The sequence below is a fragment of the Stylophora pistillata genome, chromosome 2 (genome assembly GCF_964205215.1).
Source record: "Stylophora pistillata chromosome 2, jaStyPist1.2, whole genome shotgun sequence".
Lineage (NCBI taxonomy): Eukaryota > Metazoa > Cnidaria > Anthozoa > Scleractinia > Pocilloporidae > Stylophora > Stylophora pistillata.
Genome location: NC_142520.1, coordinates 58,201,991 through 58,216,873, shown reverse-complemented (window position 1 = coordinate 58,216,873; position 14,883 = coordinate 58,201,991). Strand labels below are relative to the sequence as shown.

Genomic DNA, 14,883 nt, shown 5'->3' with positions numbered 1-14,883 from the left:
AGAACAGTTTTTGATCCGACTCCTGATGGCGCCGTTTGCTCGAGTTGCTGAGAGTGGTTAACGCCAACCGTCCGGCACAGTGACTTTACCAGAGACGCAAGAGGCTAAACTTCATCAGTATAATTTTATTTTCAAATCATTTACACTATAATGAAAACCAGAGAGCTATAAGTTACATCTGGCTTCTTATTTTGAAGAGCTACAAAAATGTAGCAAGTAATAGCTGATGTCAACGCACAGAATTATCTTAAGACAAAAGTTCAACGGTTAAACTCAAAGTAAGAACAACATTTGTGATCTACAGCCATCTTGGCATTTGGATAACCTTTACCTACTTAGGATTCAAGCTCGTGTACTGAAAGCCCATTGCATCAAACCTCAAGAGTGACAAGAACCGAATAGTAGAGTAAAGCATAGTTAGTAGAGGGGACTACTAACTATGAGTAAAGTAATGAATGGCCTGAACCCTAAGGGATCACTTCGACCCAAATAGTACCCACTGGGAAAAAAGTACTATGTGAAGCCAGTGATTCGCATAAACATAAAAAGGCTAAACAGATCAACATTCATAAAAAAGCAACTTTGATCGGATCTGGTATACAACTAACCGCAATTAAATGAACTGCATCTCCCGTTGTGTAATGTTCTTTCTTCTTATTTTTTTACTCTTTGTCTACTGACCCTAGGCAACTGTTATTTTCAATGTTTTTTTTCTTTGATGTCAAATTTCTTCATTGCAGAAACATTTCAAAGTATCATGCAATAATTTCTTTGACGCCCTTTACTGACAATTACAGAAACATCTATTTTGACTTTCAAGGTGATTTGATTAACGTTTTTTTTTTACTCTGTGCACAACACACAGCTTACTAGGTCAACCTGTAAATGAACCATTCTTATTAGCTTTCGCCACATAACTTGAGCACCGTTGTTCAGCTAATCAACTTGAAGTAAAAGATAGGTCATCTTCGATGCCACCCAGATCTGATTGTATTTTCAAAAACCACTCAGCTCTTTTCATAGTCATGATCGCTCGCATCCTTCTGGGAGCCCTTAAGGAAAAATTAATGAAGAAACATTATCGAGCAACAGGCCGTCAAGAAGATTTTTGATATTTGTTAAAAATTTGTCTTTTGTCTATTTTCTTTCAGTCCCTCGCTAATAAATTCAATTTTATAAGGCAAGGAGTACAGGGGACCATAAACCATTAAATTTGGCTGACTACCAAAGACTTACGTCTTTGTTTTTTAGTTCCTCCTCGAGTGATTCCAAAAGCTCAGAAAAGGTAGGACGCTTTGTAGGATCCAAATTCCAGCAGGACTTCATGATATCGTAACAGTGAGATGAAAACGGTTTAGCTTAGTCAACCTTAGAGCTGAAAAACTATGACAGACCGAGTTCTCATTTCATTTAAGATTACATTATTTACTTTTTATTTGGGCATCCATACGGCCTTGTTAAAATTTGTCTTACCTTCAGAAATTTAATTATTTCCATTCCGCCAAGACCAGAATACGGCATTTTACCTGATAGGAAAGACAAATAATTCAGTTTTTGTTGATGGTTGAGTAAGCAAATTATCTTAGTAACACGTCTAATTTTAATTTTTTATCGTCTGACCGACTGGTCTGGCACTAATTTCAAATCACTGTTAACACTGTTAACAATACAAAATAAACATGTTTGAAATAGAAGAGAAGACAAAAATAGTAATGATGATAAAAAGTCTCAAGGCTAACATTGTTTACCTCCAGATTCAATCTCCCATAATAACACTCCAAAGGACCATCTGAAACAAAACAGCGCTATAAGGTTATTTTACAATAAACACAAATTTATTTCTTACCGGATTTTGATTTGAAATTGTACCATCACCATACCTCCTCAATATTCCTATATCTCGATCTCATTAGTATATCAAGGAAACCATGCAATTGGTACAGCTATATTTAAACACTATAAAAGTATTAATGCTAAGAGTGCCCGACCTGTTCTCAAAGTTTTTCGTTATCATGACGAGGGAAGCATGTGCTGGCTTATTTCAATTGAAAACCAAAGCTCGTCTTTCAAACCGGCAGTCTAAATCCCACAGGGATCAACGAACGCTTTTCATTCCACTAATTTCTTCTTGTTTTTCTCGTTGCCATGTTCCCACCAATAACGTAGCTCCATTTTCTGCCTTAAAAGCACACACAACCTACAATTCCTCTATTCGCTCCGACATAGTTAGTAGAGGAGACCTCTACTAACTATGGCTCCGACGAAGGGCTAACGCTCGAAACGTCAGCTTTTGTAATCGTTACGGTGGCCAATTTACCATTTCAACTTCGTTGATATATCCAAACTATTACGTTAACTAGATTATACAAAACATTCATCGAAGGACTTTCTAAACAATACCCCACCGATAATCTGCTTGTTTTCCAGTTTAAGGTAAAGAGTTAAAAGACGAAACAGCTAAAATGTAAAATTTTTCCGATTAAAGTTCAGTTTCACTTTTGGGAGAACAACGGTGGCCCTACTTTTCCATTAAAATTGTGGGTTAAAAAATTAAATCAGTCGCTATTGATGGACTTAAGTTATCGATTGTTGACGATTCCTTTTGTTTTTGACTAATTTAATAAATTTTCTAAAAATCTCCATTTGGAAGTTATACGAGTCATGCTATACCGCATGTAAGCGGATAAACTTGTCAACATACTGCTGATTATTTAGGAAGGAACTCCCTCTAGATGATTTGATTACCTGGCAGTGTGTTCTGTGAGATGCAATGAATATATAAAGTTCATATATTTTGAACTGCGGTATTAGATATTTTGCGGTATTAGATACGTATGATGTGCGACCCTCGCAGTAGATAGATAGATATTTATGCAATAGTTTTCGCTATTGCATAAATAGCGCTATCTACTGCCAGGATCGCACATCATACGTAGCTAATACCGCAGTTCAAAAAATTTATGAACTTCATATATTCATTGCATCTCATTTATCACTTTCACGGGTTTATTACGAATCAACTTAACGGCCCGCTCCCAGTTGGCTTGTTAGCTCAATTGGTAGAGTGCTGCACTAGTATCGCAGAGGTCAGTGGTTCGAGTCCCGTACAGGCCTGATTTTTTTCAGGTCTGATTTTCGCTATTGCATAAATAGCGCTATCTAGTGCGAAGATAGCACATCATACGTAGTGTGTTCTGTGTTATCAGTACACCCTCCGATCTTCCATACATGTTGTTGCTTGATAATCTGATGTTGTATTCTGTGGAGGGATCTAAGTTCTCTATAATCATTCTGTTTTCATGGTAAGGAATTGTCCAAACTTTGGTAAAGTTCTTCACTCTTGATATCTTTTGCTCTATAGTGTAGTTGTTTATCTGGTATAAGCTACCATACTCTGGCTCCTCCCATGTCAATATAAAGTATGTTGTCTGTACATTATTTACGGAGAAACTTTTAGGAGGCCTCTGCGTTTCTAGTGAATGAAGAAAGTATCAACATATCAACAATAATTAACAAACAAATGCAGCTTCAAAAGTACATAGCTGGCAGTATTTTGAGTTATTCAAATTATTTAGATGATCTTGACAAAGCCTTCCTTACCCTGAACTAGTATGGAAGTAACTTTAAGCCGAACTCCAGAGGATGAAAGCACCCCTCCTATTAACTGATTAAGAACATCTTCTTCGTCCGTTGTGTTTATATTTATTGTTTCAAGGACTTTAATGTCTGCCTTTAGGCTGCCATTTCTAAAGAGAATGGCACGCTAAACTCAAAAAAGGACTAATTAGCGATAAGTAAGTTAATATTGATCATGAGAGCTGGCAAACTGCAAGGTGCTCGCAGCTTCTGTTTCAAGATGTGTGGGCGATCAAAACCGCAGTCTGAGATATGGAATGAAATTTTATTCTTATGCAAAGAATTTGATTTTAAACAAATCATGTTCTTGACTTGGCCTCATTTTGAAAGTGGCAGTGTCTAGAAACCGAAAATTAGCCAAGTTAAACAAGGGTTTAAACGAGGGTAAAAATGGTCACTCTAGCTTACCTGAAAAGTATAGTTATGACGTCATATATCTTCAAAAAAGAAGATTTATTGAAATGGTGTTTTATCTAAATGAAAAAACAATGTTTTATTTAAAACAAAGTAACTAAAAATTTGAAAGCACTACATCGCCACACACTGATCAATGTTTACCAAACCAATTGTTACTTACTGAAACTTTAATGACTTCGGCCATCTCCAAGAACCTTTTACTGCTACTGTTGAGTAGATCGCTGGTAAAATCAGAGTCGATTATCAGCTGAAAGTCAACCTCAAATATTTCTGAACCTGAAAATCAACCAAAGAAAAGGTTGGTACTAGATTTCCAAATATGTTAAGACTTAGTACGGTGGTTCCTAACTCGGAAGAAGAAATTTAATGAGTCTCCAGGCGTCATGTTCAGCGGCATGGACTTCATTTCCCCGTTCATGAAATCTTGGGACATCCCTAACGAGTCATCCGCGTCCGGTTATCTAACAAAGCTCTCGACTGCTTTCTTTTAGTTTGTTTGGAAAGTAGTTTATACCTTACTTACCGAAAGAAAGGGTTCTTATGACAAGGACCTTGCTAGTTCGCCCGTGGCCAATTTCATTTGGATGGTGTTTGGATGGAGATCTGTAATAACATTCTGAGCCAAGTTAGTCGTGGTATTTGCGTCTTTATAGAGCTCGGACCCGAAGCTCCGGTATTGAATCCTATAACCCAACAATTGCCCTTTATGTCGAGAAGGAGGTATGTTTTTCCAGTTGATTAAAATCGCAGTTGAATTAAGAGGATGGCCTTTAAGGAAAGTGGGAGCCTCCTCTGGAACTGGTAGAACAAAAGTAAGTAAAACCAAGTTTTATCTCTCAAATATTTTGTGCAAAAAAAAAAGACTGTGTTCCTCTGGTAGGATCTGGAACCAATTCAAGAATCCAAGAGGACTGAGATCATGCTACATCTAAGCTATTAATGAATGTTTTAGATCCCTGAAGAAGAATTTGTCTTGGTTCTTGCACCTTGATCCAAGACTCTGGTAATTAATCTATATATATGTGCCCTTCATCTGTGATTTCTCTTAGGCAGACCTTGAGTCATATTATGAAATCTTCTACCAAAACTTTTTTACCCATGAAACAAAGCGAAGGAAATTATGCTACAGATAATACCATCCCAGTTTGTTTTTCGTCGGTACCTACATGTTATGCCTCTAAATTATGTTGGAAAAATTTAAAAATAATCATTCATATTTATAAATTCAGTCTTCCATTGACGCTAAAGTTCTTTGGTTCCCGAGTAAGTTCCCTTTATGATTAAAGTTACCCCTTGGAGGACATCGTAATACATTGCAATATTCCCATCGAACATTTGGGTCAGTGGTATAACACCATGGTCCATTAGGGGCACTTCTGTCCGGGTAACGAAACATGTTCGAGTCATTTTTGGAATCGGCAACATCTTTAGGAATCCGCCAATGACGGTGAGGACACTGAGATTTCCAAGGCTGACATGTACGACCAGACCGAGTTGTGTTTACGTTGCCATGGTTACCAACTCCCTCGCCATAGTAACAATCTGAGATAAATCGCACTTTGATGTTAAAGCACCGAAAAGCGTATAGAGCGTAAAGAGAGTGGTACAATTGGAAAATTTTTAAAAAGATTTCTTCATCGCATGGCGTATAACTTGACATTTATAGAAATAGTCTATTAATTTTGATAACATCATGTTACGTTTGTTCAAAGAACAATGGACCCATCGGATAACATTCCACTAGAGATCGAAAAATACAAACTCAGAACATTTGAAACAGACCTGTACTTTCAGTGTCATCACCTATGGGAAATGAAGAAAAGTGATGGCATTTGCTGTTAGAAAAGCGAAGTGAAAGCAAGAAAGCGTCTAATGTCATTAACAAAAACTTATACAGTCATTTTCTAGCATCTGATTTTGTATATGTTTAAATTTGTGTGTGCTTATCTTGGTCTGTCTGTTTGCATATTCACACAAGCCATGTGGCTCATTATGTTGCCGGAACGTTCCTACTTTTCATGACACTACCCTTTTTTTGCTCCCTTAAGATGAGATTCTAATCCATCACGGCTAACCTATTCTCCCCCGTCCCCTCTGCACCTTTCGGCAAATTTCCCTGACAGATCGCCGGTACTCATTATTTACACACCTGGGAGGGGAAAGGCATCACATGGTGCAATCTATCTCCCCCCGGACACAAAGCACAACAACCTGTTAGTGCTAACGAGTTTAAGATATGACCAGACGATGAGGGTAACTTGTTCAAATAAAGGATTTGATGAGGATGGTGTTACACTTACCGGGAAGATCGTACCATTTACACTAAGGCCGGTGCATCTCTGATTAACGCTAATTCTCTTTTACAAACGACTTGGTCAACATATTCGCATGAGCTGCGACAAATCCGACGTTTTTTGGGCTGTCCCAGTGTTTCATCGCACTGTGGGAAGTGATAGCGACAGAACAAGTCTCTGATAATGAGCCTGCACTTCGGCGTGATTTCAATCAATTTTAGAAAACTGTTCGAGTTCCCAGTTTCCCTTTCACCAAAATCCAACGTGGATTGGTCACCATAAACGTTTGACTTGTAATTATGTTTTTACATAATTCGCCTTTATACTCGTAAAATATACAGTAAGCTGCTCTCACAGAAGCGTTAACTGGAGGAAATGCTTGCCTGCAGCTGTAACAAGAATAAAGTCAGGACAAAAGAAATAGAATAATTAAATGAAAGAGTATACCATCATGCCCAATATAGAAACAGCATCTAACTTTTGAGACACACTTAAGAAAGCACATTCCTCTGTAAAATTCACGAGGGAAACCGAACGCAATGGAATGCTCCCATTTCTGGGTATCCAGTTGCCGAACAGATCGCCACAAATAGAGACAAAGGTGTATGTAAAACCCACCAATTCAGGTCTACTCTTACACTACTAGAGTCATGGCGACAATCGCTACAAAAAGGCTTTACTAAGAACTATGCTTGATCGAGCTCATCGTTCATCTTCATCTTGGACACGATTTTTCCGACGAATGTGACCGTTTGAAATCAGTATTCTCAAGGTTGGAGTATCCCAAACATCTTGTTAATTCTACTATCAGATTAAAAGCTTCGTTGACTCCAAAATTTGAGACCAACAACAGCCTTTATCACCATCTCAAGAGAAAAACGACAAGATTCGAGTGGTTTTACCATTTTAAGACCAAATCTCAGCAGATATTGTGAGGAAACAACTTAAGGACCTAAGCCTAAACTGAGTACACGCCACCATCCAGCCTGTGTTTGTGAGCCGAAAAATTGAACAAGAACTATACATGAAGGAACCAAAGCCACCAATTGTAAATCAGCAGTGTGTTGTTTACATTTTTCAATGTGACCTGTGTGATGCGGGTGATGTAGGTTACACACGCGGACATTTACATAATCGTGTAAAAAGGACCTAAACAACAATCCTCCCCCATTGACAAACACTATAAGGAGAGTGCACGGGACAATGCCCCAGGACCTGCTAAAGCGTTTCGAAGTGCTTAAGAAATGCAGAAAAAAATTTGACTGCTTAATGTACGAAATTCTTTTAATAAGAGCGTTAAAGCCTAATCTCAACGTGCAATCAGACTCCATTCGTGCGAAAGTATTTTTATAGTATTTTTATGATCTTCGCACCCTATTATGTTAATTCTTCGCGCCAAAAACGCTTTATACGTTGCAATTTGCATGATCTCTTATATTTTCCTTGATAATGGAGTCATGACTACTCCGAAGCGTCGGATTTTATCGTTCGTTTTTACAGTTTTATGTCTTAAGAAATCTCTTTTGATACGAAAGAGTATACCTATAAATTACTTGATGAAATCTGAATAAACATATGTTTAAAATCCGCACGAGTGTGAAATGTCAAGCGTACCAAACTTGAATTAGAATCCACTTGAGTAAAGTTACTCTCTAGTTATCAAACAAAAAAATACAGAATACAAAGTACATTAATTTTTTTAGCGAGGATTAATCTCAACCAGAGTGAAATAATACTATGACTGAAAACCTTCAAAGTAAATAGTTCATTTATCGACACAAAATAACAAACAATCTTCAACTGGTTTTCATGTCTGAAGAACTTTCAAGTTTAAAAGCATCACAAAGCTGTGCGAGATTAAAGGAAATACACTTTTTCTACTCACTACAGCAAGCCACAATAATGTTCAAGATGGTAAGAATGATAATTGCAAAGGCACGAGCTCTTTCCATACTGGGAAGGCTGACTGCTTGCAAACGCACGGCAATCTGGCACAAGGTAAGTGAATTTGCAAAGTCAAAAGCTTCGATGAAATAAGATCACGAACTACCTAATTATATACCATCGAGTTGAAATCTGTGATAATTCACTATCAGTATAGAGAGCGACTTCTTCTGTTGACTTAACACTCGACACGGGAGAGGTTATGGATATGTTCTGATCAATAAGAGGGATTGGAGAGTCATTCAGCTCGATGTCTATTGAGTCTACCAAGTCTCTTGCAGATATCAGATATCAGCAGCAGCGAATTTAAAAAAGAAGCTTTCAATTCCATCTCAAAACACACGTCACACTTCAGGCGAGTTACTGTTTCAGAGATCGATGTAATTAGTTTGCTCGGCCTATCCAAAAATGGTCTCAACGATCTTTATGGTGTCTAGATTCTTGGTTAACTTGGAGTTCTGCGACGTTTAACGAGCTAACGAGAAAAGAAGTCATAGGTTTACCTGCTGACAGGTTTTTGTTTTCCTTCTTTAGTCAAAAACGTCCTCTCGTGATTTCTTTGAATTGTAACTACAATACACGGAGACAACCTCTGTACACGAGACAATTATTGACTCTAATGATATATCGCTCAAAAACGAAATATATTAAACACACTTAGCCGCATATCAATATTGATATCCGAAAAGGCGGAACAACAAGACGTGAAGCAGCAGTCCATATCCGTAAAAGCTGAAGAAACTAAAGCGAATAATGAAAACACTTCCTCAGTCTGTCCTGGCACGTGACTTAGTGAATTAGCTGAACATGTCTCGCCTAAATTATGAATCATTTATTACCAACGCCACCAGGTCGCTTGGCCCTCAACATGATGTTCGTCGCGCGAATTTCATGCTAACCGGTTGCAGATGGAAAGTATCTCTGCGCATTCTTTACGTTTTTCGCACACATGGCAACTCTGTTTGATTTCTATTTGTTCCCTATTCTGGTACGTTAATGTTTGCTGTGGTGTGGAAGAAGTAATTCTTTCTGAGGGGAAATTAGCACAGAGGACTGCTGCGACATCAAGAAATTCTAAAGTTGGACACAGTTACGAAGTATGAAATTCTTCTTTCACAATGACGAGGAAAACTAGCTGCAAAGCGTAACAGGCTCTGAGCGAAAGACACCAAGGACTCCCGACCTGTTCTCTTCAGTCTTCTTTAATCTTTGTTCTCTGACTGATTGATCGACTCTGATTGATTCCTGCTTACTCTGAATAATTCACATCGGTTATCCTCTCTTATTACGAGCCCCACAGTAATTGCTTCATGATAACTACTATCGGTAGCATGATGGCATGCAGGCCAACTCATATTGGAAGATCAAACATCTGTTGTCAGAACACTGACCATAACACTTTTATAAGAATCTCACAGATGAACAGTAGCATATGTAATGCTTCCGATCAAACAAACAATATTTGTTTGATAATGCCAAAACATTAATTCAAAAACGTTAGTGTAAGTTAAAGGAAAAAAACACACCATTTCTGGAAGTTTAGGCAAGACAGTTGCAATGACGAGACACTGGGCGATAGGTAAATACCCAAATACCGTCGGACTTAAAGTTCAATGAGTATAAAAACTAAATATACACACATCCCTTGGTAATCCAGGAGGAAATCGATATTGGTCCGAGTAAGCGCGAAGTCACAGTCATTGAGAACTGACTCAGTTTGTTTTGACGGTCAGTAAGTTAACAATGCTCTGAGCACGTGCAGTTCAACTAAAGCTTGAACAGGGTCGTCACAAGGTTGTTCCTTGTGATCGAGTGGGTTCTTTTGCCGATTAAGAAATATCCCCTCTTCCATAAAGGGAACTTCACCCCTTTCGATCAAAGGAAAAAACTTTTCTCCCTTCTTCAGGACATTTCAAGAAATACTTCTGTTTTTTTAACCGACCCATACGGATGAATGGTGAAAAGGAATGTGAAGTGTTAAGACATCTTGTAACTTAACGCCAGCGATTTCCTCTTGTTTCTCTCTCTCTCTCTAATCCTGTGTAAGATGGTATCATACTAATTCTTTTGCAAATAAAGGTTTATTCAAACACTTCTAATACTTGATCGCGCTCTTTGGAAAATCAAACAATGATACCACCCAATGTTACAAGCACGAATTAAAAATGGAAACGAATAAAAGGGTCAGCCCACAGTTTGCTTGTAACCTATGAGCCTTCATAATGGTTATGCTTGCTACATAGTTGATTGCAGTTCAGTTGAATAAGCATTTGACTTTGGAGTGGGAAGCTGTTACGATTTAAATCAATCCGAATTGAACTTAGCTAATTCATGGTCTGACACGTGAAAACAACTTCCTTACCAACAAAAACATGCTATTCCGCAGGAACTAATAACAGAAACTTGTGCTTCCCATTGTGCTATTGAGTTACGTATTGATGCATATCCTCGATCCACAGTTCTACCGGTTTTGATTCGAATTTCTGGTTCCCGCGTAGTCTTCTTATCCCTTTTTAAAACCTTTTCGTCTTCCCGTTGTCTTGCCACCCACAGTTTCAGTCTTCTTCGAGAAAACGACAAAAAAAAAAAAAAAGCTGAAAGTAAAGATACTTTAAAAACGTAGAAATGACTTGAATTCATAATGAGTCAGCCTAAGAGAATCAGTTGACCCGAAGAATATTAATTAACGAGTCTTGCTTTATCAATATTTGTACACGAACCAACACGGTCACAGTTTCCTAAGCTTTCCCATATGAGGTGGGTAGAAGTTACATACATGACAGTGGAGTTATTACACCCTGCGGCCACTTTGAGTCAGACTATTGAGTAGGCCTACAAGAACTAATGCCTATCACCGATCACTGTGTTTTATTGATATTCAATCCCTTAATTTGGAAACCAACAACAAACTATTCCCATTTCAACATATTTTTTTTTCCAAAAACTTGCATTTAGCTCATTTATAATGCATGCACCACTTTTCCATTTCTGTTTGATATTTCTCGGAAATTTGATTGTGTTAAGTAATTGAGTGTGTAACTATCGATGAATGAGGCTCGTTTGATTGACATTCCAGATGAAAGGAAATCAATTATACAGCTGAATGCAGTTTTTAATGAAGGGCCAGCGAGCTCAAGAGGGATGAAGTGTAAAACAAACTTCTCTTTAGAAATGATCACGTAAACATCAGAACTTAGTGTAACGGACGCGACGATAATTAGCAGTCTCATCCTCCACTGCTCACAATTTCACCAATCAAGTGACAGAACGATTCATCTCGTTATGCGTCACGAACGTCACGTTTACTTGGGCATTATAGATTCAAACAATCAGTTCACAGATGGTACAATAGCCCATTTCCGAATTACCCTTGGCCTAATTTTCAAAACGAGTCCTGGTTCTCATCCTTTCATATGATAATAAGTTTTCATTCACATGCAAATTAAACTCAATTTCACAAGATTGGTTGAGCACCAGGCCTCGTTTTGAAAAAGATGCCAAGGGTAAGTCGGAAGTGGGGTATCAAAACTCTTTTTCCTATTTCTCTCACTTCATGCAATTCAGGAGAATTTTCTTGCCTGTTTGACGAAACTTGGGGCCGCTGTAGGGAAAAACAGATATTAGAAAGGTAAGCAAATCGTAAATACACTTTTTTTTTTTTACCGAAATGTTCTTAGCTGATTCTTGGATTCAAACCCGTGAATCGGCAAGGAAACCTTTCATGCAGGAGAGGATATTTTAAGATTTGTTTTGTTTTAGTGTTTTGTTTGTCTGCATGCATTTTCGAACGGAAAGGGTTCGCGGACTCAAGGGTAATGCATAATCCACAAACTTAGCTTTATGCATAATCTCTGTTCATTTCTAATCTCTCATACAAGGCGTTTCATAATAAATGTACTTGTGTGATTCAACTCATGTAGATCATTAATTTTGCTCTAGAAATTTCTCGAACGATTAAAAAAACGGTAGAAAAATATTTAGTTTGCGTAATGATCACTGATCCATGTTTGCAATAAAATACTTGGATCTATAGACAAACTGTGCTTTTCGATAACTTGATTTACACTTTGTTGCTAGTTTGGATGACAAGGATAACAATTACAGACGTGCACGGAATAATTAAGAAGTTCTTCCCTTAAAATGATGTTTTAAAGTCTGGAAATTTTATCTCCGGTCTAAACTTATTTTAATAGGCGATCTTGATTAGCAGTCCTTGGAACTAGAAGATGCGATACGCCATAGCTTTCTTGGCCAGTTCGTATGTTTTGAACCAGTTTCTGGGAAGTGCGTTTATCTTGCTTGACTTTATATTCCCTAAGTGTTTCATGGCAAACCTTCCAAACAAAACGTTAAGGGGGGTAGCGTGGGGGAAATATTTAAGACGTGTATACCAAGTATTTGAACATCTTTTTTGTAAATTTAAATCGATCTTATTTGCTGTAGTATATTAATCAAGATAGACAATGTTTTCACCGCAAATCTGTCTTAAAAATTTTGGTTTTGCACGAGGTATTACTAACCCCTCCCTAAAGGAAGTCTTAAGAAAGGCACTTGTTATGAAATGACATGACGTCATAGCACTATTCTCAAATCCTGTCGTTTCTCTAAAGACTGTCATTTATCCGTCATCAAAAACTGAATCATTGGATGATACAATTCCAGAGGCTGTTTGGTTTAGCCTTCGTGGGTTGTGAGCAACGATACAATGCACTACAAATATAGTAGGTGTACACGTAACATCCTGTTTGTTCTTATAAAACAAAGACGGAAAGGTTTACCAAATTGTGCAAAGCGTTAATAGAGCAAGTCAAATCTATCACCAACGGCCGCCTGTGGGATAACTGTTCACAAGTACTCTCTAGATCTCGTTATGCAAGCATAATTTGTTTGCGATACCGGACCAGGATCATTTCAGTATTGACTTTATTCATGAGTCCGTCAATCAATGGACTTTTGCTTCTCCAAATTATGCAAAGCGTTAATAGGTCAAATGAAAGATATTTTATAACTCAAAAATTCCAAATAGACGAGGGTGGGTTGGTCTACACTTGAAGACCGAGCCTTTACTCATTCAAGTCCATTCTTACGGACCGCGCTTCTCTTGACAAACCCCAACTTGGACATTCGAAAAATTAAAACGAAAAAAAATATTATTGAAGACATATCCTTCCAGAATTGCTTGGATTCAACAGGAATAGGTCTTACTCGCCGTTTTTATTCTATAGGTAACTTTTTTTATATCATTGCAGCAGAGCAGTGTGACCTTTCAGGGCGAAGTAACGCACAGATTGAAATAACGGAAACTTAACCCCAGGACTGAGCTTGAACAATATTAATCGAACACACGTTGATCGGTTGAATAATTCTACAGAAATCAAGTTAAATCAATCAGAATGTTTATTGGAAGAAGCGGCGGTGAATCAAATAGAGGTTGTAGATGTGTGGTTCGAACTAGAGGCAAACGATAAAAAAGAAAAGGAAAGGCTTATGTAAGCTAATGCTACAACATAAATCAAGGATACCGATAAGAACACAGATCTAATAAATGAAAGAAAACGATTAAAACTGAAGATATGTGATTAGACTTACTTTGATCTTGCTCCTGCGGGTAGCAATCGATAGAATGATAGCTTTAAGAACTTACGATAGCGAGAGGACTACGGAGCATGTAACTCAACAGATAAAACGTATAATTAAAAACTGGATCATTGGATAATGCAATTCAAGACTTTTTATTCGCTTAGCCATTATGGTATATGAGCCAATATACCATAATCTAATATCTGTACATTGTAACATCGGGTTTCTTCTTACAAAATAAAGTCGAGAAGATTTGTCTAATATCTTGGGGGCGTTTTTTTTTTTTTCGATAAAACAATTATTCCACTCGCGCTTGTTCGGATATGAGATGATTATAGCCAACGAGGCGCTACGCGCCTCGTTGGCCATCTATCATCTCATATCCAACGCACGCTCATGAAATAATAGTGGCTGATTATATCGATTTCAAAGGTTATGTAACGAAGTTTGATTCCGGCCCTAGATATCACGACGTCAATAAAGCTTAAACGTAACAAAACTGATAATTAGTAAAAACTAAACAAACCAGAATAAAACGTGTTGCGCAAGTAACAAGCAGGTTGCGGTGACAATCATCTTTACGTGCTCGATATGTTGGTCGTAATTGAAATTGTAAAAAACACAGAAAGGGAAAAAGTGTCCCATTGGGAAAATAATTTAAAAGAGGTTCAATCTTCGAGTTAATGCTTCAACCCTCTCCTCTCCATTTGTTTGTTTTGGTTGATTTTTCCTTTTTGCGGTTTCTTTTTCTTTTCTTTCATGCGGGGAAGGGAGTGGAGTTGCGGTAAGTTAGACAACTACGATCGAGTTGATTGCGCTAGGAGTGTTCTTCAGACGTCCTTTGTTTTTTATCAGGAATATACTACAAGAAAAAAGCCTGTCTCATCAAGACTAGGAAAACTTGATATACGAAATTACCCAACCCTAGAAACGGAACGCCCGATGATTATATAGTAACCCTTTAAATGGTAAACTTTTAAGGGCAAACTTTGAAACAATGTCTCCTTAGAAA

General features: G+C 37.7%; 3 pseudogenes across 1 annotated transcript; 1 reads left to right on the top strand and 2 right to left on the bottom strand.

Moving 5' to 3' along the window:
* The window catches only part of LOC148740617 (uncharacterized), a 1,045,961-nt pseudogene that overhangs the window by 420,506 nt on the left and 610,572 nt on the right, over positions 1-14,883 (bottom strand).
* LOC111327757 (uncharacterized) lies at positions 998-14,882 on the bottom strand (annotated as a pseudogene). The gene is made up of 11 exons (XR_015996686.1): positions 13,881-14,882; positions 8,795-10,854; positions 5,836-6,736; positions 5,344-5,595; positions 4,577-4,851; positions 4,214-4,329; positions 4,045-4,109; positions 3,601-3,746; positions 1,749-3,472; positions 1,474-1,526; positions 998-1,052 (listed from the first exon to the last, which is right to left on the bottom strand). The product of XR_015996686.1 is annotated as an uncharacterized LOC111327757 (transcript).
* On the top strand, positions 6,939-7,700 carry LOC148740646 (uncharacterized; annotated as a pseudogene).